Source organism: Pelodiscus sinensis, chromosome 3, assembly GCF_049634645.1.
Source record: "Pelodiscus sinensis isolate JC-2024 chromosome 3, ASM4963464v1, whole genome shotgun sequence".
NCBI classification, from domain to species: Eukaryota; Metazoa; Chordata; order Testudines; family Trionychidae; genus Pelodiscus; species Pelodiscus sinensis.
The window spans coordinates 31,799,065-31,821,670 of record NC_134713.1 but is presented as its reverse complement, the minus strand read 5'-3'; the positions used below and the strand labels follow the sequence as shown (position 1 = coordinate 31,821,670).

The 22,606-nt window shown below is 40.3% G+C and overlaps 1 long non-coding RNA gene across 1 annotated transcript in view; it reads left to right on the top strand.

Moving 5' to 3' along the window:
* Positions 1-803: 803 nt before the first annotated feature.
* The window catches only part of LOC112547401 (uncharacterized), a 155,526-nt gene continuing 133,723 nt past the window's right edge, over positions 804-22,606 (top strand). Inside the window, exons 1-3 of the long non-coding RNA XR_003091147.2 lie at positions 804-5,044; positions 7,936-8,207; positions 9,521-9,663. This is a non-coding gene — a long non-coding RNA (uncharacterized LOC112547401). The remainder of the gene's footprint in view (positions 5,045-7,935; positions 8,208-9,520; positions 9,664-22,606) is intronic.

Sequence of the window (22,606 nt, the reverse complement as noted above, 5' to 3'; positions counted from 1 at the left end):
ATTCTCTTCATAAAATCTCTGCTTAGTGTTCCTGAGTTCCATTCGCCTCCAGTACTTTTTCGCTGGGTACATGGTCTATACAAGATCTTTTTGAAATTCTTCTATAACACCATCCTTTAAAGGACTGTAATTTATTTATTGTTGATTTTTGCATGTTTGTGTCTCAGAGCCAAAATTTAATACAGAACAAATGTAAGTTTTGGAGCTGGAATTTAGCTTTCAGATTTATTCTCTTCTCATCAGAAGTCTATTCTTCCAGAACCTCTCTTTCCTTCTTGGTAGTCTGGTGCTGAGCTCACTGTCTGATCTTTGATCTTCTGTAAAAATCCTTCCTAAGTTGCAATAATTTCTTATTTGCTGTATGATTATGTTGCTCATGGGACTCCACATTTTCCAAGGAACCTTTTTGACTTGTCCACTATTCACTGTAGATCATACTCTTTCATATACAGTAAAACACCAGTGGTCTGGCATCCAGTGATCCAGCACTCCTGATGGTCCGGCACCATCTGGAACCCCGAAGTGCTCCGGGCAGCCAGACAATTGGAGCTACTCTGCCCCCGGCTTCTCCGATTCAGCCGCTGCTGAAACTGACCAGCGGCTGTAGCGCCTCCCCTGGGCGCTGCGGGACCAACCCGGCAGCACCCCAGCTGCTCTGCCCCAGACTTCCCCAAGTCAGCCGCTGCTGAAACTGACCAGCGGCTGACTCCGGGAAGCCCGGGGCAGAGCACCCCAGCTGCTCTGCCCCGGGCTTTCCAGAGTCAGCCGCTGGTCAGTTTCAGCAGTGGCTGACTTGGGGATGCCTGGGGCAGAGCAGCTGGGGTGCTGCCAGGTTGGTCCCGCAGTGCCGAGGGGTTTATCCCCCCCACTCCACCCCAGACCCCTCATAAACCCCCCCTTCCGATGGTCCGGCATATTTGATAATCTGACACCCCCTGGGTCCTAAAGGTGCAGGATTATCGGAAGTTTACTGTATTCAGGTTCTTTCATTAGGAACTCAGATATTACCAGTCTGATTTTCCATCTTTAAAATCGGAATTCCTCAGAAGCAAGCTAGCATGTGAACAGATCTGGTAAATGTCCTCTTTGAGATGAGGTCTTTCTCCCCCAGTGCTGATCCTTGTAAGACGGAATTTGCATTTTGCAGTTTGAGAGAGACAACAAAACTCTCATTTCTTAGTTTTTTGAAATTTACTTCATTCCAACTGTGACAGTTTGGCTGAATGACAGGCTCTGTTAAAGACCACACTGAGAAATGCAATTAAAAGTATAATATGAAAATACAGTTTTCATGCACATGCTTTAGGACTTGTCTGAACAGAAATGTAGAAATTGGTGAGGGAAGAATATAAGGAGGGAGAAACTAATTTTCCACAAGGAAAAACAAATAAAAATGCTACTTAATGCTAACTTGTGCTTTTTTAAGTATTGAGAAATCTTGGCCTTTGATCCATGCCCCTCTTGGAACTTTTCATATAAAGGCTTTTTATATTAGTCATATATTAGAATATTTCTAAGCTGCTTCTGGAAATGCTACTGTGCAAATGGAGGATGCTGTTATTGAAACCATTTTTGAAAATAGGCTTTGCCATGATCAGAAAGCCTGGTAGGGCCTGACAGTTAGTAAAATCAGGCACAAATTAGCACAGGTACTTGACCTAGGTTATAAGGACTGTTTGCAATATTGTGCTTTACAATAAATGAGTAAACATCAAAAGAACAAAAACAAGCTTAAAATAATGGCTTTTCAGGTAATTTTGGCATATATAACTATGAGGCTAACTATTAATATGATGGAAATATTGGGAAATGCATTGAAGCAAATTACTTACTATCAATGATTGGAACCCCAGTTATGGTTCCCTGGAATACCATATATGGACATGGACAGAAGCCTGGGAAGTAATATAAATATGGTCACTGGACATGTGTGGCTGTACAGGAAAAAGGATATAAAACAGGTTTATTTTTAACCTCTAATGGTATATCGGGGTAATGAGATGGTGAAATCTTGGATTATCACTTCCAATTTATGATGTTCTCCACTTAATGTTTTCTTCAGTTTTGGTTTCCAATTATCTTCACAATGTTGTATTTTAATATTTGCAGTTATTATATTTTTCATATCTATATTGTGTGTGCTGATTTTTTTGACATATTTGAGTGCTGAGTAAAGATTTTCATGTTTCTGAATGTCTCACCAAGCTCATTCTTCATAATAAATCCATGTAGCAACCTGACTAGAGAACCTGTTAATAGTGACAGAAGCGCATTGCACAAGACATGATCAAAAGACTATAGAACTGTTGTACACAGCAGGTACTTTAGTGATGACTTATTAAAAGAACAAAAACCAACTAGCCAACAACAAACAGCTCCCCTCCAAAACTGCTTCAGAATAAACTACCATTTCTTTTCCCAATCATTTTTAGACAGCTTTCAGTAATGACATAGTGTGCATGTTGCAACTATTATTTTACTCTTACTAGCTGAAAGTTCTTGCTGTTGATCAAGTATGGTGGGTCAGTATAGTAATTAGTCTTCTGTGCAATCTCCCTCTGACAACCAATGAAACTGTGCATATAAATTAGCTGTAGATTAAGGGTAGTGATTAGTTGAATTACCTCTGATGTCACAAAGGTATCAGACCCTAGGCATGGCATAGATTCTTTCTTAGTGTTATATTGGTGTAATTCACAAAGTTAAAAAGGCTGAGAACATAAAAATTGGATGGTAACAGATTGAATCTCAGAAATGAGTGAGCCCAGTAAAATTCTGAGCATTTCTCAGACATGTTTGTAATTCTTTCCATCATTTCACATTGACTCAACAGACATTTTAGACTTCAGAGTTACATAAAAATGATAATCCTTGAATCTTTATATAGAAGACCACTGGGGTAACTGCTTCATTAAAGCAGTAGGAGTGCTAGAAACTGGTGTTTTGATTCAAAGGACCTTAAAACTAGAGATGGAAGCAAGTTCAAAATCTGACTGAATCCTAGCTTTCATAGAGGTCAGGGATAGGCTGGATTTGAGCAGCTGTATCAGCTCAATGTATATGTGAAGAGCCATATACATTGTGAAAGAGTTGGATTTAGGGGTTGTTTTTTTTGGTGACTGACTCTGCAAGTATTTTCAGTTTTATTGTATCTTATTGTATTGCTTCAGGGTATGTGTGTATATTTTATAGCCAAAGAAACACAAGTGGTTGACTAATCTGGCCACAGGATGTCGCTGTTTCTCCATGGACACATCACCTGATCCTTCACCTGGACACACACACAGAGAGCGGTTGAAGCAAGTCCATATAATGTCTGCTCTTATCAAACAAGCTCTTTCATCAATCAACTATGGAGAAAAGACCAAATATGCTGATTTACTAAATTCAGAATGTAGTGGCTTTGTTTTTCATTCAGAACTAAAGGAGAGGTTTAGATGTTTAGCTGGATCGTACCACCACGCTTGAAATTTGAAACAGAAAATGATTTATTTTTGTTTTATACTGTAAAGTAGCTCAGAAATTAAAGCATTTCTTTACGTTTTATTTTGCCAGTGTATGCATTCAGATTTAGTAACCTCAATACAATGTTTTGTTGAATTTAAACTTTCTTCTGCCAGGAGGAGAGGGAGAGATGTTTAAAGTAGATCTGTAAGTGCAGCAGATTTTAGTAAACAATAATTGAAGATTGCCGCATCAAATTCCAGTCAGTCAGTCAAAGGTAAACTTTTCTTTAACAGCCCATTGCAGCTATGGGCCTAACCTCATTGAAGAAATTAACTTTGAAAACACATAGATGTTAACTCTTATCCCAATGAGTAAAGCTTCTATGGCGAATGGGGGGAAAATATTACAGCTAGTAAGTTCAGCCCATGGGAGTTACCTCTCCCATGATTTCACAGAAGATATGGAAGATTGTCTCCCAAAGTTTGATTAATGCAGCAAATGTGCATCACGTGACAAAACAGACAGTCCTTCATTTCATGGCGTGTATTTTAGAGGGGAATCAGATGATTGTGACAAGCCCATGGCCACCTAGGACTTCATGTTCATCACGAGGTTGCACACCATGGCTGCTTGGAATGTCACTGACAGTGAGGATAGTTTTAAATATCCAGCTCCACACAGCTGACAGTTTGCATTATAACCAGTAGAATATAGTGCCAGTCAGTTAACTATATTATATCAAATGCAAAACAAAGGCATGATTAAGGTTTGGCATATTTATCTGTGAAAATGAAGGGGAGGGAATGGAGACAGCTGAACCTAGAGGAACCCTCTGTACAAATTAGTTTCACAAAGAGTTTGTGCACATTCTTGTTAAAGTGTTAGTGGCAACTGCATGTTGTAGGTGCCCCCTCAATTAAAATTTCACATTGTGTAGAGTGAGCATCCTAGACTAACTATACAGTACTCTGATTTATCACTGTAGTACTGTAGACTCTGCTCAGTATTCTGCAATAATGGGCACTGGAAATGAATCAACACGGACTGAAATTGAGACACAGTGCTCAAAGTTACATAGATATTAGAATACATTTCAAATATGGTGAAAGGGAATTACTTTTATGTGTCTGTTTATTGAAGCCAAAGACAATATTCATAATTTTATTTATGAAATAAGCCTCTGAAGGTTTCAGATTAAATATTCCCCAAAATGTTATTACATGTTCTATAGGGGCCATTACTGTGCAATGCTTAGACATGTTCTTATGAAGCTAGGGATATTCCTAGGTGGAAAAAACAAAACAACAACAACAACAAATACTTGCAAACAAACAAGAAACAAGTTTAAAGAGTGGAGTTAAGTTGTAAATATATATCAGTCATGTAAAGAGAATCTTTCATGAACTTTGTAACAAACAGAAATTGTAACCAAAAGCAAATATGAAAATTCAGGGAATTTTAAATCAAGATTAAACTTAAAAATGTTGGAAAGCACTTGTCACATTTATGTGCCTTCTAGGGCTGACCCCACTGTTGTCCAGAGATGTCCTACCGTCCTGCAACTTCCTTTTTTTTCCGGTCCATTTTAAAAGATTGGGTAATATTCTTTTTAAATACAAATTCCTTGTTTAATAGGAATAGAATTTAGATAATCATTGTTGGGATCATTCTTTTTAAAAACTTGGCACTACGTTCACTTCTCTCTAGTTGTCTTCTCCCCAGCTTACAGTAATTTCTTATCATTTAGAAATTATTTTAATACCCTATTCAGCCATGTGATCAGTTTGTTTTGTTCAAATTGCCCTTTCTCTGCTCATTTTCAATAATTATTTTGTAAGTTCTTCTTTTTCATTTTAATTGCGTAAACTTATTTTTTTGTCTTGTTAAGGAGTTCAGTATATAAATTGCTGAGTTGTCATTAATTCAACTCATTGCTTGTTAATAAACTTTCTCTCTAAGTGCTCTCTTCCCAACATATTAGTCTGAGTCTTTCTTCTTTATAACTTTATAATCAGTCTTGTTTTTCTCCCAACCCTTTAGACACTGAACTCCCCAAGTGTAAATTTCTGCCATTGCCATTGATTATTAGGGCTAGACTTAGGGCTGCCAGATGTCCAGTATTGACCCGGTATTTTTGCCTCCTGTCCAGTAAAAAAATGCAGACAATACCGCACACCTGAAATGTCTGGTATTTTCTGATTTTTTCCGGGCCAGGAGGCGAAAATTCCGAGTACTTACCTTGTTCTGCAGGGAGCTATCTGGCCCGGAGCAGGGAGCCTGTTAGGGCCAAAAAGCCGCAAAGGTGTTTCTTAAAGGAGCCACACTTTTTTTGTTTTTTGTTTTTATTTTTTTGCTCAACCACTTTGGTCTCCCCCTTTTTTTTCTCAACAGAATTTTTTCCCCGGTGTTTTTTTTTTTTGGAGGGGGGAGGGAGAGAGGAAAAAGGGTGTTTAGTATTTTTGGTTAAACCATCTGGCAACCCTAGCTAGACTAGATCTGTTAGATCACTTTGTTTCTCTGTCTGAGGGTTGTCTCTACTTTACATCCTCAAGAGTTTTGTTTTGAATAACTCCAGTGATGGAATGTCAGTAACATACTGTGGGAGATTAGTCCATAGTCAAATTGACTTCAATATGAAAATACTTTACATAATCTCCAGGCAATAGTTTCCTTTACATTATTTCATGAGATTAAAGGCCCTCTCTAAATTTGTATTAAGCATGACTCATTATCAGTGGACAGTTGTCAAATCACCACATATTCTGTACCTTTTTAGAGGATTTCTGAGCTTTCCTTACCCCCCCATCCCAATTCTTTCATCTTGTTTACTCTTTCCTAGATCCTCTCCTACTCATCTTTTTCCTGTCTCAAGTTGCCCAAAGGTGCTCAAAGTATGATCACAGTAATGCTGCTGGCTTGATTCTGACCCTGAATAGTGCTTGAATCCACATGTTGCCCCATTAGCTTCATGTGTCCATAGTAGGACTATACAAAATGTACCCACTGAACATAAACAAGAATGACAATCTGTTCCTGAATAGAGAGGAATTTCCTTTTGATCTACCTCTATGAATCTGTTTCCATATAACTTTGGCTTTAAGGGTTTTTTTTTTGCACTTGTCTGCTTTCTAGCCAACAATCTAACTGTTTCCTTTATTTAAGATGTTTCTTGTCCATATGTATAATCCTTTATTTTTTCCCAGCTAACATTCCCTTTATTAATCTGCATACTTCACAATTGTCTGTAGATTTGCTTATGTTGACTTTTGTTTTTGGATTCAGCCTCTCCTACCTTAACCTGGTATTATCTGTAAATGAGCCAAAAAAGAAAGCAAGGATCCTCCATCTTTTCACTAGATACTTCCACAGCACTGCAGTGTGATTTGTAACTGTTCTGCATTTATAGACTGTTAACTCATCTGTCAACCACACCTTGATCCATTTCATTGTATTGTCTTCAATGTATCTTAGATGGTATGCACTGGAAGTCCTGGGTCTACTGAATGCTAATTACTAAGGTTGCATATCTGGGTTGGATCAGGTAATTCCCTGTAAAGGTCAGCAGTTGGCTACAATTAAGGGATAGACTAGGGGTAGACAATAATTTTTCATGGAGGGAGCATTCCAAGATTTTGGTAAGTGGTCAAGGGCTGAACTTTTCTATGGAGGGGGTACAAGGTCTAGGATGAAGGTTGGGTGCAGAAGGGAGCTTGGTGTAGGGAATTGGGATTCAGGAGGGGGTTTGGAGCCTGAGGGTCTGGGTACAGGAGAGGATTTTGACCTGGGGGAGAGGTGTATGAGGGGGTGGTGACTGGGGCAGGGAGTGAGAACCCAGTGAGACTTTTAAGCAGGCTCCATGGATTTGTACCTCAATGTGGCTGGCTGTTCCATGTGCCTTTCTGTGTTGTGCCCCCAGTGCGGGGAGACTTCATGTGCTGCCACCACTCCCAGCACAATCATCACAACTGCTTTGGCTAGTTTCTGTGAGCAGAGTGTGACTGACATGTGAGGAAGCTAGAGGGTTAGGCTCTGGCAGAAGGGGGTGGTGGCTTTGGGTAGAGTAAACTAGCACAGGAATTCCTGCTCTGTATGTGGCAGAAGAGCTAGGGTTGAGTATGACTCCCAGTATTATAATTCTAATCTTTATTTTGGGGTGCTGAGGAGTGTTTGAACCATTTTTGTAATTAAACCAGACCTGGGTTGGTGTGTTATTAGCCATGACACAGACTATAGTAGTTTTCAGGGACATCAAGGCCAACAGGGTCAGGGTGTCTGCAGAGTGACCTCAGGCTATGATGGGGTGCTGAATTAATTACAACCCTACTACTGTTGTGCTCAATGCTTTGCTGCAGTCTATATCTGCAGTTAATAGTGTATATCAATTGCAGTCCCTTCAGTCACACATTTTATAATGGTAACAAAGGTTTCTGAGTTGGTTTGGGATTGCTCTTTATAAGTAATAAGTCACTTTTTGTTTCTGTGTGACAGGGTTTACCAATCCTGCACTGGGGCTGCAAGGTTAACCCTTGTTACCTGGCTGAGAAGACCTCACCCCCACAGCTCTGCTGTACATGCTGCAACTGGAGGCCAGCTTTAAAGGCCTGTGGAGCAGCTCAGCCTGGGCTGACTGCCACAGGGGAAGGAAGAGCAGTCGGAGCTCCTGAGGCAGAGTTACAGATGGACCTAGACATGGAGATCAGTCAGCAAGGAAAAGCCACTACTCTGGAGGAAAGTGTCAAGGGACTGCAATAGTGAACCTGGTAAGAAGTAGCCCAAGGCAGGGCATTACCTTCAGAGAGCTTAGTGTGTTTTGGTTGGATTTACCACATAGCTAGTGGTGGACTGCTCTACCACTGACAGGGCCATGGGCTGGGACCTGGTGGAAAGGTCCCTCTGCCCCATCAACCTGTTGTTGTTGACTGTGGGTGCTAGGCTCCTGCCACCCTGAAGGAAGAAAGGGTGCTTACTGACTCTGTCTGCTAGGCCATGCTGCCCTGCGTAAAGGGGCATTGTTGCTACTGACTGGACCCACCAGGCCCAGCTGCCTTGGGAAAGGGATGTGTTGATATTGACTCTGGTGTTTTGCCACACTGCCCTATGCAAAGGGTTTTTTTTTTCTGACTTGGTGACTGTAGTCAGTAGGCCCTGCTGCCTTGAAAGAAGGGATTGTTGTTATTAACTCTAGCTGATAGGCCACACTACCCTGAAGGCTGGGAGTGTTCCTATTGACTCAGGCTGCTAAGCTCCACTGCCCTCCGGGGAAGGAGTGTTATTGACTGTGGCTGCTAGACATGACTGCCTCACCATGAAGGGGTGTAGTTAGCTGGCCCTCGGGCTGTTGAACCTGATACATATGCAGGGTTGAGCATCCTTTGAGGGGACTTCAAGGCCTGATGCCCAAATCCTGAAGGGGACAGGTGGTCATCATGTGACATGCTGTTATCCTAAAAGATCTGTGTGAGGTCTAAAGGCCCGTCAGCATATAAGGGGTTAATGGGCTCTTGTCTATCATCTCTCTGATCAGGCTGGGTTATAAGAGGAAAGGGGAAGCTGCTAGAAAGGAAGCTACCATGGGGAAGGGTATGCTCTGTTCCCCTCCAGCTGACTCACTCGGGAAAAGTCATGGGTTATTACTAGCCAATAGACTAGGTTCTGATTGGGAGGGTGGGGGGTGGAAAGCAAGCCCTAAATGAAGGAATATGAAGAGAGTGACAGGTTTTTTTTCCTCTCTTTCCCAGCATCTCAGTCTTTGCACATTGGTTTATGACTGTCCCCTTGCAATGAATGCTCCATGAAACTTCTGCCTTTGTGGAGCCCAATGGAGTACAGTGAAGCTGTGTGGGGGCAAGGCTTTTCTGTATGACACTTGTGGCAGGACTTGGGCCTGTGTGTGTTAATATTTTAAAATCATCATTGTAACTGCAACTATAGATCCCCAACATCGGGGAGTGGGGAGAAATCAGCAAACAAATAACATAGCATTGTTTAGTTACTTCTGTAGCCTGGGTGATGGAAAGCTGGAGGTGCTGGCTTCCAGCCATGCTGATGACCCGTATGGGGTTTGTATTTCCAGGTGATGTGTGGGCTTCCTCATTGCTTGAAATCTTCTGCACAAGACTGGATTTTATATGTTATCTCAGCTTCAAAGTACTGGCCTTGATGTGAGAATTACCTGGTGAGGTTCTATCACATGGGTTATGCGAGAGGACAGACAAGGTACATTTCTGATCTAAAAATCATGAATAATCCTTCCATTCTAAAACTCAGAAGTATGTGACCACATTCAGAGGTGATGCAAGCTATGCACTGATAAATCTCTGAGACTGTGCATAACAAACTGACTGCCCTCTTAACTTGACCCGTCTGCTAGCTGCTTTTTGTGCTATACCGTAGTGTGTAAGTAATACCAGCTTACACTGCCTTTCAAGAACTTCCTCTGAGACACCTGGTTGTTACTTATACCACCATTTCACTCCTGAACTAGGGTTAGTCTGTCATTGCTTCTTCTTTCTCTGTTCTGTTGCTTTCTAATCATTAAATTGCTCAGGAGAATCCTATACTTCCCCAAGAGCTTTTGGAATAGTGTCATATTGTCATCTGGAAGATTCAGTGTTCCAAGTGGCACACCAGAGGGACAGACACATAATACTTGTAGTTAGAGTGAGATTTGTGCTAGTATTTCCACTCCTGCATTTAAAAAAAATCCCTAGAGAGTTCACACACAATTTTTCTGGACAGTGTTTTTCAGTAAAACTTGAAGGCAAACTAAGTTATCAAAACATGTTCAGCTCCTATAATAGCAGTTTTTTTTCTGGATTACAGTACACTTGTACCCTGATACTGCAGCAAATTATTTAGTTTCACCTTAAACACTCCTTTATCATTTAATTTTTCCCAAAGAGTCTATTTGTTTCCTTGTTTGTGAAAAGTGTGTAATTGTAGGTCTGTAATTCAACTTGTATTTAATCACTGTATCTGAAATGTCAGGCATGTTGTAAAGAGCACACTAGGCCAAAGATGTTAGAAGCTGCTGTTGATCTTAATTTGAGATAAAAGTTAGAGGTGCCAAAGTTGTGTCATGCCTGATCCCTACTGCATGGCTTCTGGGAATCAGGCATCTTCTGTGCAGCAACTCCTCACTTCTCTTACCAAAGTCATCAGGGAGGAAAGTGTGAAAGCGAAAGTGTTCAAAACAATTTCTGCTTCTTTAGACTATATGGCAATAGTTTTGTGTAAGAGATAACATGATTATGGAGGGCAAGCCAACTAAGCCTTACAGTGTCTAAACTAGGTTAGTAAGGCTAGTTTGTGCCCAGAGTAAGTGGATGAGGTCTGGGCACTGGAGAAGGAAGAAACTGGGAAGTCACACTGTGTGTGTTTTCCAACATGTTTAGCTAGGCCACTGGGGGTGATGAAATCAAGGCTCTCTACTTGCTGCATTCTGCCCAAAATGGAGGACTTAATTCTGAAGCGCTGCTTCCTTTTTCCTCAGATGGAGGAATAGCTGGCTTCTGTTTACTGGCAGTTCCAAAATGCTGAGAACTCAGTTTGGATTGAATTGGAGCAATTGGGGGAAATTTTGGGTTGAGCAAAACACTGTGTTCAACCTGACATTAAGCATATTGTGTTCAGGAATTTTTCACCTCTAATAAAAGCAAAAAGCTGCACAGACAGTAGGCCTGTAGTGAGGCCACCCATCTGGCATGGGTGAGACCTAGGTTTGATTCCCTGCACTGATACAAGGATTTGATCCTACATCTCTTGGGTGAATGCCCTACAACACCAGGATAGTCAACAGCTGGTGGGTTTTTTCCCCCTCAATGTGTGCTGTTGAAGCTGCTCCTCTTGGTATGAATAAAAAAAATTGAGCTAGAGTGACTGAGAGGTTAGGACTCTCAGCTGGGAGGAGGAACACCCGGGTTTCAATACCTACTCCACTGACTATAAAAAGTGGAACCGCTTCCACAGGAGACACTGAAAGCTCTTCCCTTTCTCCCCCCCACCCCCAGGAAAGTGAGTAAAATTTCAGTAACAACTTCAGGGTTTAAAGGACAATCCTGCAGATTGTAAGTTTCTTCTGAGAGGTTTAAAGCATCCTCAGCTGACTTTCTCTCCCAATAGAAGCTTTTGAGCACACTTGGCACCTCTCAGAATATAATCCTATAAAGATTTAATTCAAAACAGCTGATACTAGCACTATTTTTCTTCCAGCTTTCTTAATAACATATAGACTTCTATTAAAACTGAAGTAATCTTCATCTTCTATCATAGTATCAGACAAAATTTGGCTGCTAAGGTGTCTTGGAATCTGTGAGTATATGAAATGTGATGGCATGAATAAGATTAATTCAATGCTTGAATGATTGTAGTAGTCACTGTTCTAGCATGACTGTTCCAATACTGAGAATGAGTTCCAAATATCCATTACTTTGTTATAATTTCAGGCTTGACCGTGAGTAGAAAGTGTAGGTCTTTCCCTCATCATTAAACTTCTCCAAAGGCCATTGATACCAGGCAAGGAGATGTGACATCAGAAGGGTATGGAGGGGATGGGGACAAAAACCCAACAATCCAAGAGAATGAGACTGTAAATTTATTTTTGGTTGTCTCTGCATTACTGATTGATATTGTACAGCAGCAGAAGGTTGAAACAAGTTACCCCAGGGTATTTGATGTTCTCTGTCCTTTCTCAAGGAAAAAGCAGCTGGAACTGACATCCTACTTTGAATTTATTTACTAACTGCTCATTATTTTTACCTACAAGGTTTACTCAAGCATGTGAGGAAAAATAAAATATAGCCTAATGAAAGGACAAACATTTGTCCTCCATTGTAAAGTAGTTTGCAATGTGTTTTTGAATGGCATTTCCATGTCTTAATTTTCTGACTGAATAGTCTCTATTTCAGCTGCTTGTCAGGTTCTGTGAGGTGGTAGCTATTATAGCCTATAGGACTAACCTGCTTGCTTGCTTATGGGTTTGATTATGTTTATTATAATTTACTGTAGGTTTATATTAGCGGTTTGGTTGTAACGCAGGGGACGCACAGGCCATGTCCTGTATGTTGAGCTAAGACAAAGCTAGCATACACATGCTTGGGACCTTTCACCCACATAGAAAAGTCAATGCTCATATATTTGGGACCTTTCATCTAGACAAAGCAATCTTCAAGGGTATAGAGGCTTCTCAGAATACCCTCAAACTTAGCAGGTACATCACTTCTTAGGAAAAGTCAAAATAATTGGTTAAGGAATAATCATGTAGAACAGAAATAATAAATGTGACAGACAACCACAAAAGGCCCATGATAATGAATTGATGTGTATAAGCTGAGATCAATGATATACTAACCTATAGGAAAAAGACACTTCACAATTAGTAAGGTGAGGAAATATAAATAAGGAGAAAAGGAAACATCTCCTACTGAACATGTATCCAACATAACATATTATAAAAGTGGCAACCAAGTCTAGGGATGGTAGGAGAAAAGAGATGTAGTCCTTGCGAAGTATCAGAATGATAGCTACTGGTGATGGTTAACACTTCAGGTAGTTCTACAAGGAATGGTGTGAGTCTATGGAAATATAGATGTACATTTCCTATGTTGGGATGTTTGTGACGGTTTGCTAAATGTATTAAACTATATTTGTAAATGTGCAACAGTTCCTATAGTGTGTGTTGCAACTGTGCACATTAGGGTTCCCAAGTATAGAATAACCAAAACAGGGCCTGATCCTGGGACACAGGAACTGTCAACCCTACAGGTGGTAACTACTTATGAATTTCTGATCTAAGATTTGGCAACACTGGCCATTTGGGGGAGTCCTCTCTCCTACTTCCTCAGCGCCCATTGTAGTTTCTCCTTGGTGCACTGGAATTATTCCTTTGTATTAATGAAACTGCCACAAATGGTAAGCACTCTGCCTTCATTGTAAACTCATCTTGCTGGGCACGGGAACAAGTCCAGGACTGGGGATTATAATCTGGTCCTCTGCATGGCAGCAAAGAGTATTTATCTCTAGTTACAGATGCAGAGTGGGTGTGGTACCAGGTCTGATCTTCATTCTGTTATTTCTCATGGCAAATAAACCATTTTAAAAAGGGCTTACACTAAAATGGTTGTGCTGGTGTGTGGCTGGCACAGAAGTCTGTTTAAACACTGTAGCAAAAATCACTTAAAAAAATACTGAGTTCATATTAAAAATATTTTTCTCACATGGTAGTATAACAGGCCAGAACCCTCACTATTATAAATAGATGCATCTCCAGTGCATCAGTGGAGCAATGCTCATTTACACAAGCTAAGAGTTGCACTGTTGTACAGATGAGACTTTGGAAGTAAAGGTGGTTGTGTGGGGGGGTGTTTTTATTCCAGTCACAGGTGGACAGGAATGAACATGCTATCTCTTTAAATGGAAATGCTGTACTGCTTTATTATGCTGGTTAACTGACGTTTTCTCTTGGAAAAGAAATGAGTAATCTGGACACACGTGAGACCTTTGACTGCAATCACAGTAAGTGCTTGTGGTTTCTGACCCTGGAGCTATAACCAGCTGCATCTGCTACTTGAGCACGATATGACGGGAGCAATTATGTACTAGCCCTCTATGTAATGGTCAATCTAATGACCACTCACAAGGAATATTACAATTTTAGCCTATGATACCATGTTGTAAAATGGGCAGGAAACATTGGCTTTGTTTGCTGTTATGTTCAATGAACTGTGAAATCATTAGCCACAAATTGTCCCTTTTAGCCAGGCAGAAAGTTGAGAATTCCTTATCCATTGTTTGTCCTTCTACTTGCTCTGTTAGACTTTTTAAGCAATGCATTTGGATCTGATACCCTAAAACTCCCACAAACTTGTTTTTACCAATGGTCAACACAGAGCTCGGGAGCCTTTTTGGAATGTAAATGTTATGAAGTAACAATGTGTTTTTGTTTGTTTGTTTGTTTGTTTTTTAAGCAGGAAGTGAGGTGTTAACAGGGTTTGCTGCTGATAGCCAGATAATAGAAGTTAGAGAGAAGGCCCATATTGTTAGTCAACTGATTCCTATTCCAAATATAAATAGTGGCGTGCAAAGCTCTCATCTGGATCCTGTTTCAAACTCTTCCTTCAAAATGTAGAAGCATTAAGATCTAAGACCTCAAATGAGATTAAACTCTCGGTAAATGTGAACTGGAGTAATTTGAGGCAGAATCAAACCTGGGACCCATGGATTCTAGAACATGAAGGCTGCAGAGCAGATTCATTATTCTCTAAGTGGTCTTGGTGCCAGTAGATGAGACAGAACACCATGGCTATGTCTACACTGCAAAGTTTTTCAACAAAAAATAGCCTTTTTTGCGCAAAAACCTGCAGAGCTTCCACACCTCAAATGTGCTTTTGTGCAAGTAAATCAGCAGTAAAATGACAGAACAGAGGGCTTTTGCCGGTGTAGGTAAACCTCCTTCTATGAGGCATAACTCCCTTTTGTACTACAACTATTGCACAAAAAGGCAAGTGTGGACACTCCAGAGGGGGTTCCTGTTCAAGAAACCCCTATGGGAAAAAGCACAGGTGCTCTGATGACCATTCATAGAATGGTCATTGGAGCTTTCTTGCGCAAGACCATCCATGCAGTGTGGACGCTCTCTTGTGCAAAATCACAATGCTTTTGTGATGCACTTTGAGGTGTGCATGTGCTCTTGTGCAAGAAGTTTTTGGGCTAAAACTCTTGCGCAAAAAGCTACACCGTAAGAAGACTTCAGTGTAGACATAGCCCACATCTAGAAGATGTGTGGGTTACGCTTTGCCCAAAGTCACATGGTGGATCAGTGGCAGAGTTTGGAATTAAACTTAAAGTTTAGGATTACCAGCCCCATGCCCTATCCACCAAACCATGGACTTGTCTACATGATGAGAGAGAGTGTTCTATGGGGCTTAGATTTATTAAGTGCACTAATGAGTTGAACACAAATTGGCCTGTTTTCTTCATCTAGCATGGCTTCAGACCTTGCTACTGAAAGTATACTGGCAGGGTCAGTGAGGACCACTTAATGTGCAGCACTGCTATACCACTAGAATGAGTCTTGGATGCTTGTGTGCATGTGTCCAAACTAGCTCAAAGGTGATATGAGGGGGTATTAGAAGGTTGAGACAATAAGTGTAAAACTCCATCTTCTTGCACCTCATCTTAGCTCTGTGTTGAAGCACAGGCCAAAGGGTTCTGTTTTCAGGATCTCTCGGAAAGCATTACGTAGTTAAACTTTGGGGCTATTGTGTGTGTATAAAATCCTGAGAAGTAGGTGTTCATACTTTCTAGTCAATTTAAGCCTACCATATAACTTAGTAAACAATTCATATATACACCATTGTAAACAGTTTGGAATACTATAAGTAACTTTATAAACAGTAAATCTACTAGTATTCCTTATACAGATTTCCCCCTTTTTGTTGCTGTTGCATTTAAACAAGGCTCCAAAATAATATTTACACTCCTGTACATTGACATGTACAAACATATTCTCCTTTGATTTCCTTGCAGAGATTTCTCAATCTCTATAGTGACCGCAGTGTGTCATTTGGATTTTTCAGAGTTTGAGGAGAATGGCAATACTTCAGTCCTTTTAAGTACTTCAGAAACCCAACAGTCTGGGGATCTCCATAGCTAGCAGCAGTCCAGACATAGGGTTTATGGTTGACTGACTCTCCGTTGCTGGTGACCATATCCAAAGTGGTACAGGTGTTGGGACCCATAGACGCATCTGGTGGTCCTGGTCAATCAGATGTCCAAGATGTCCAATAGAGGGATGTTTTTATTATTTATAACATCTCTTCCTCCTCAACCTTTGTTGGCAGAGCTCTCAAATGATGAATATATGCAGGATTTGCAAGGCTCCTCTTGCCCGTGAAGTTACGTTTCTATGTGGTTCCTGAAACTGCAATGGAGTTTATCTAGGAACTGCCACAGTCTACTTCTGGATGTTTGTGCCTTTTTAGCTGAGTTGCCATGCTCTGTGCCTATGTGCAGCGACAAAATGATTCAAACTAAAATCCATCTCACTTCTCTACTGCTTCAGTTTTTTGGGGCCAAAGTAAAAGCCACAGTTTAAATGCTGTGGGTTATTCTATACTGAGTGCTAGAATTTCCATGTTCTAGTATATACTAGAACATGTGATCTGTTTCCTGCCCTTTCCTCATACATTTTGTGCAGTTATGGTTTTGAGGTAGATTTTCTTGGAAAAAGGAGAACATTTCACACACGCTCAGAGGAACCTCACAGTTGCAACCAAAATACCTTCCCCACATAGGTCTTGTGGCTACAGTCCTTGCATAAGGGGAAGGAGCATCCTTGGAGATCCAGGATTGTCTAGAATAATACTACTTAGAGGGCACATGTTGCATCTGTATCTCTGAAATTGTGTTTTAGGCCTGCTTTATTGCTCTGCTTTGGCTTTATCCTTTCCTTCAATACCATTTTTGGAGGTGGTAGGATTTAAGGGATAGGGCACTGAATGGGTTTCATTTCTGTCACTACTCTTCTGTAGTAGAGGAGTACACGGCTACCCCTCTGATACTCTTCTGTGTAATCCTGAGCAAGTCACTTCTACTTGTATTCCCTCCCCCTCTTTACCTGTCTGAGACTAGAACTGTTTCGTGCCTAGTATTAAGCACAAAAGCACCCATATTTTTAACTCTCCAATGCAATAAATCTGTTGGGAACCACCCCTTCACTCTATATTTCATTAAGCCTGCCTCTGGGGTTGTTACTGTTAACCTGTGTCAAGATTGGAGATCTTCAGAGCCAATCCTTGCTGTCTTGAAAGATTACTACCCAGCAGTAGAGTTCTGAGTGCATGGTCTTATATTTTAACATCCACTTTCCCAATTCTTTGGAATTCCTTTCAGGGAGTTCCATGTCACTGAATGCATAGGAATGCTGGCTTGTATGTAGTATTGTGTGATCTGTTTGGATGAGTGTATGGGTGTGTTCATCTAGCTACATTGATTATCACTCTTGGTAGAGGTGAAGAGCTTCTACGAAGAAGAAATGTACTCCAAGAACTCTAGCTACAAGTGTGTCAGGGAACCAATTGCTTATAAGGAAGCACTAGGGAAAACTGGCAACAAACTTAACAGTACCCACAGAAACAACACCAGAATAAGGGTGGGACAGAGCACATTGGCATGAGACCAAGAACAGGTGTCTGGTCTCTTGGGGCACATCTATGCTGCAGTGAAAGATCCATGGCATGGCCACAGCCGACTTAGTTTTTCAGGAGTTGAGTTGCAGAGCTATAAAACTGCAGGGAGTGGGGAGTTATGGTAGTGTAGATGTACCCACAGTCTATTAATCACAAATTGGAGTGAAAAGTTGTCTTGCTAAATGTCCTTTAATTTTATCACATTATTCCTAAGTATACTTTTTAGGGCTGTCCAAATAATGCCACTAGCTGTTTGTCCTTCAAGTGCTTGAATGCAATTATTCCCCCACAGAAATGAGTCTATAAATTCTATACTAGTATGGAGCAGAAATATAAAAACTTCATTTAAAATGAACGATCAGTGGTTTTAGCTTCTGGGAATGGCAGGCTAAGATATGGCATCTAAGTTGTGTGGGTGGGTTTTTTCCCCCCTTTTGCCTGACTCTACACTTTGCATTCATTATTGGGATCATAAATGTAAAGCTAGTTATTAACACTGCTAAGCTCATGTTCTTGCTTTCTGTAAAGTTCCTTGTTCATCTGAACACACATCTGGAAGTGGCTTTTTAAAAGAAGAGATTGCAGGTAGTACACACTCTAGGGAAACTTACTCTAAAAGTAATATTACAGGCTATCCCTGCAGTAATTTAACCTTGTTTCATCTGACTTGAGAAAGCTTGAAAGTGAATGGACCCTTCTTGTTTTCTGTGTAATGCATTTAATCCGGCAAGATACAAATTTTGTTTCCAGTGAGGACAAACCATTTTCCAATTAGGACAAATTCTTAAAATATGGTTGCCTGTCTGGGAGGGCGGGGAGTCCTGTTAATTTCCATTAAATTGTGGATTGGGATACTATCAAAAGAAAACCAAACTACTTGCAATTATCTAATAGATTGGGGCTGGTGGCACCCGGAGCTCAATTTATGAGTTATGACCACTTGTCACTGAAGTTGAAGTTAGAGTTGAGAACCAGCACTCCTGAAATCAAGATCAGTGCTTCCAAAAATGGAGGTACCTAAAATCCTCTGATTTTATCACTTAAAAGACATATCTTTGTGTTGAAGATTTAAAATAAAACTAAGAATTAGCATGAATACATCTTCACTTAAGGGAAATAAGTAATCTGTGTTAAAGTGGGTCATGGTGGACTTGCTTAATCATTATTCTAATTCTTGTACTACTTTAATCTCTTCCTCTGAAAGTTATGCATCAATATATACCTCTAGTTCTCACAAACAGCCCTGGCTTAGCAAAACACTTGTGCATGTGCTGAACTTTAAGCACATGAATAGGCTCATTGACTTGCTTCAATGACCTTACTTAGGCTGCAGACTCAATAGGAAGGTATCTTCAGGTCACATAATAACTTAGGGTACATCTACACAGCAGCATAATTTTGGAGTAACTGATGTTATTTCAAAATAATATAGTGCACATCTTCACAGCAAGCTGTTATTTTGAAATGTCAAGATGGAGGACTTCCTCCATCATTTTTTCGAGTAAGGGAAGTCAAAGGAAGACTGTTCTTTCTTTGACTTGTTGCTGCGTAGACAGCACCAAAAGCCACATTAAGCTATTTCAACTTCATCTACGTAATTGATGTAGCTGAAGTTGAGTATTTTAATTCAACTTTTGCCCTGAAGTGTAGACATGCCCTTAGGTTTTGTAGGATAAAGCAAAGGCCTCAAAAAGGGAAACCATTTGTCCTAGTTTGAGTATTTTAAATTTTTTAATTGGCTATAGAGCAGGGTTATGATTGCTTTGTCTGCTTCAAGGAATTTCTCAACTGGGTTTCCTCAATGAGGATTGTGCTCTTCTGTCAACTCTGCTAGCACATTTGCAAGGATTGGAGGAAGGCAGTTTGCTCAGCTGGGATGTGTTTGTTATTACAAACACTTGATGAAATTGTAATAACAGAGCAACATATTTGGCAAAGAACTCAAAAGATAGGTGTTCTGGGTACATAGATCCCCTCAGTCCTGCTGCAGTGTAATGCACAGCTGGATATGTTACCAGCTGGAAGAGGAAAAAAGTTAAATACAAAGCCTGTACCAGGGTGTTCTCCAGCCATAAGGTTCTGCTGCCACAGGCATCACTTGAAACCTACTCAGTCAATGTTCGATATTTCACTCTAAGGTAATTAGAATCTCTGGTAACCCAGAGTCTCAGAAGAAGAAGTTGCTGGCTTCTTAACGATTGTGGAGAATAGCAGGAATAACAATGCTGAGCTCACAGGGGTATTGAGCATTAACTCATTTATAAGAATGATCATACTGAGTCAGGCCAAATGTCCTGGTATGAAATGCCAGGTGCTTCTGAGGGAATGGACAAAACAGGTAACCATCATGTAATCCATCCTCGGTCACCCATTCCCAGCTTCTGGGAAACCAACACTAAGGACACTTCAAAGCATGGCTTTACCTTTCTGTCCACTCTGGCGATTAACCATTGGTGGACCTATCCTCCATGAACTTAGCTCATTTTTAACACTGTTACAGTCTTGGCCATTACAATATCCTCTGGCAAAGAGACACCAGAGTTGAGTCAGCACTGAGTGAAGAAATATTTCCTCGTGTATGTTTTAAGCCTGTTGCCTAGTAATTTAATTTGATCCCTAACTTGGTATTATGGAAAGAGTAAATAATATTACTTTATTAGCTTTCTCCACACCAGTCATGATTCTATATACCTGTATTATATCTTCCTTTGGCTAGCTTTTCGAAGCAGAAACATCTCAGTTTTATTAATCTCTCTTTATATGGAAGCTGTTGCATAGCTTTGAGATTTTTGTTGCCTTTTTCTGTACTCTTCCAATTTCAGTACATCTTTTTTGAGAAGGAGTGTCTAGATTTGCATGTAGTATTCAAGATGTGGGCAAACCATGGATTTATATAGAGGCAATATATTTCCTGTCTTACTAGCTATCCATTTTCTAACGATTTCCAACATTTGGTTAGCTTTTTTGACTGCCACTATATATTGAGAGGATTTTTTCAGAGAACTATCCATGATGACCTCAAGAAAGATCTTGAGTGGTAACACCTAATTTAGATTAAATCATATATTAACATAGATTGGGGTAGGCAATAATATGGTGATGGTTAGCCCTGGTGTACCACTGCCACTATGTTTACCTGCACAGCCACAGGTACTGGTGGTCGCAGCTTCTGCTGGCTGTAGATCACTGGTCCATGGGAATGGCAGGAAGCCGCACATATCAGGGCACCATGTCCCACTGTTCCCACTGGCTGGGAATGGTGATCCACAGCCAATAGGAGCTGTGATCACTGGTACATGTGGCTTGCAAGTAAATACAGCAGTGGAGGCCTACCAGGAGCTAACCAGGCAGCCTGGCTCTGGTCCACAGGCTAGAGTTTGCCAACTCCTGATATAGGTACAGTTAGGATTAGCTTTTCCATTGTGCATTACTTTGCATTTATCACCATTTGAACTTCATCTGCCTTTTTTTTCTAGTTAACCAGTTGGGTCAGATTCCTTAGTCAAATCCAAAGACTGTGAAGTTACAATCTTGCATAGTTTTGAATCCTCTGCAAATTTTGCCAACTTGCTGTTCATGCGTTTTCCATATTTATGGATATATTGAACAGCATTAGTTCTGGCACAGACCTTTGGGGGACACGAATAATTTCCTCTCTTCACTCTGAAAACAGTCTATTTATTCCCGCCCTTTGTTTCCTATCTTTTGACCACTTATTAATCCATGAAAGGACCTTCCTTCTATCCCATGACCACCTACTTTTCCTTCAGAGCTTTTGGTGAGGGATCTTGTCAAAGGCTTTCTGAAAATCCAAGTATTCTGTCCACTGAATCCTTCTTCTCACATGCTCGTTGACCCTCTCAAAGAATTCTAGTAGATTTGAGGCATGATTTCCTTTTCAAAAGCTATGTTGACTCACCACCTCCTCCCCCAATATGTGAAGTAATAAGTGCCACAGGAAAGTTTAAAGGGCACAGAATTTGGACTTTCAACTTTGTTCATGTTTCCTATGCAGTATGTGGGTAATCGGTATTCAACCCTTTAAAAAGCTGGGAACAAAATGTATCTGACATATTATGCCTGTGTTATATGTGCTAATTTATCTGAAGAACAAATTGACAATTACTGTTTAAATCATGTTATCACAAGTGGTAAAACAAACAAGAGTGTAAAATTATAATCCTGATTGTTCAGGTCTCCAGCCTTGTATGAAAACAAAGGAAGTATGATCCTGAATTAATGACTTTAGAATGCCAACAGACACTCAGAGGGGACAGAAAGCTCTAGCAAAGGTCAGTTTTATTGAAGAGGGAAAGTATAACCTTTATATATTAATAAAAAAGATTCCAAGTGTTTAATATGCCTCAGCAGTACCACACTGAATTACTCCACTACCTTATTCATAGATTGTAAGGGCAGAAAGGACCACTGTGATCCTCTACTCTGATTTCTTGCGTAACGCAGATCATAGGACTCTTTTGAATTAATTCCTATTAGGAAAAAAAAATCTGACTATAAATTATAAGTTGTCAATGTTGGAGAATCATCATAACCTTTGGTAAACCTTCACTGTTAAAAATTTACCTCATTGTTTTTTATGAAGCGTACTGAAAATTGTTTCACTTAAAAATGATAGCTCATAATACTAAGGGGTTTCCTAGTCCTGCTCATTGGCTAGTGGGCTCTACAGAGAAGTGTGTGATCTCAGTTATATATAGTCAGTTTGCAAAGAGACAGGTTACAGTAAAATGGGACGAGTTGGTTCCCTTTCTTTAAGGAGCAGTCCGCTTTCGCCCTGTGTGTTGAGGTTCTTAGTTTTAAGGTTCTTAAGTCTAAGAAACAAAACAATGTTGCAACACTTCAAGGGTATTGTAACTTACCTCACTTCTTTTTATGTAATGACCATAAGACTGTTGAGGATATATAAGATTAAACATAAAATGGCTACATATTGCAATATAGAATTCTCAGCC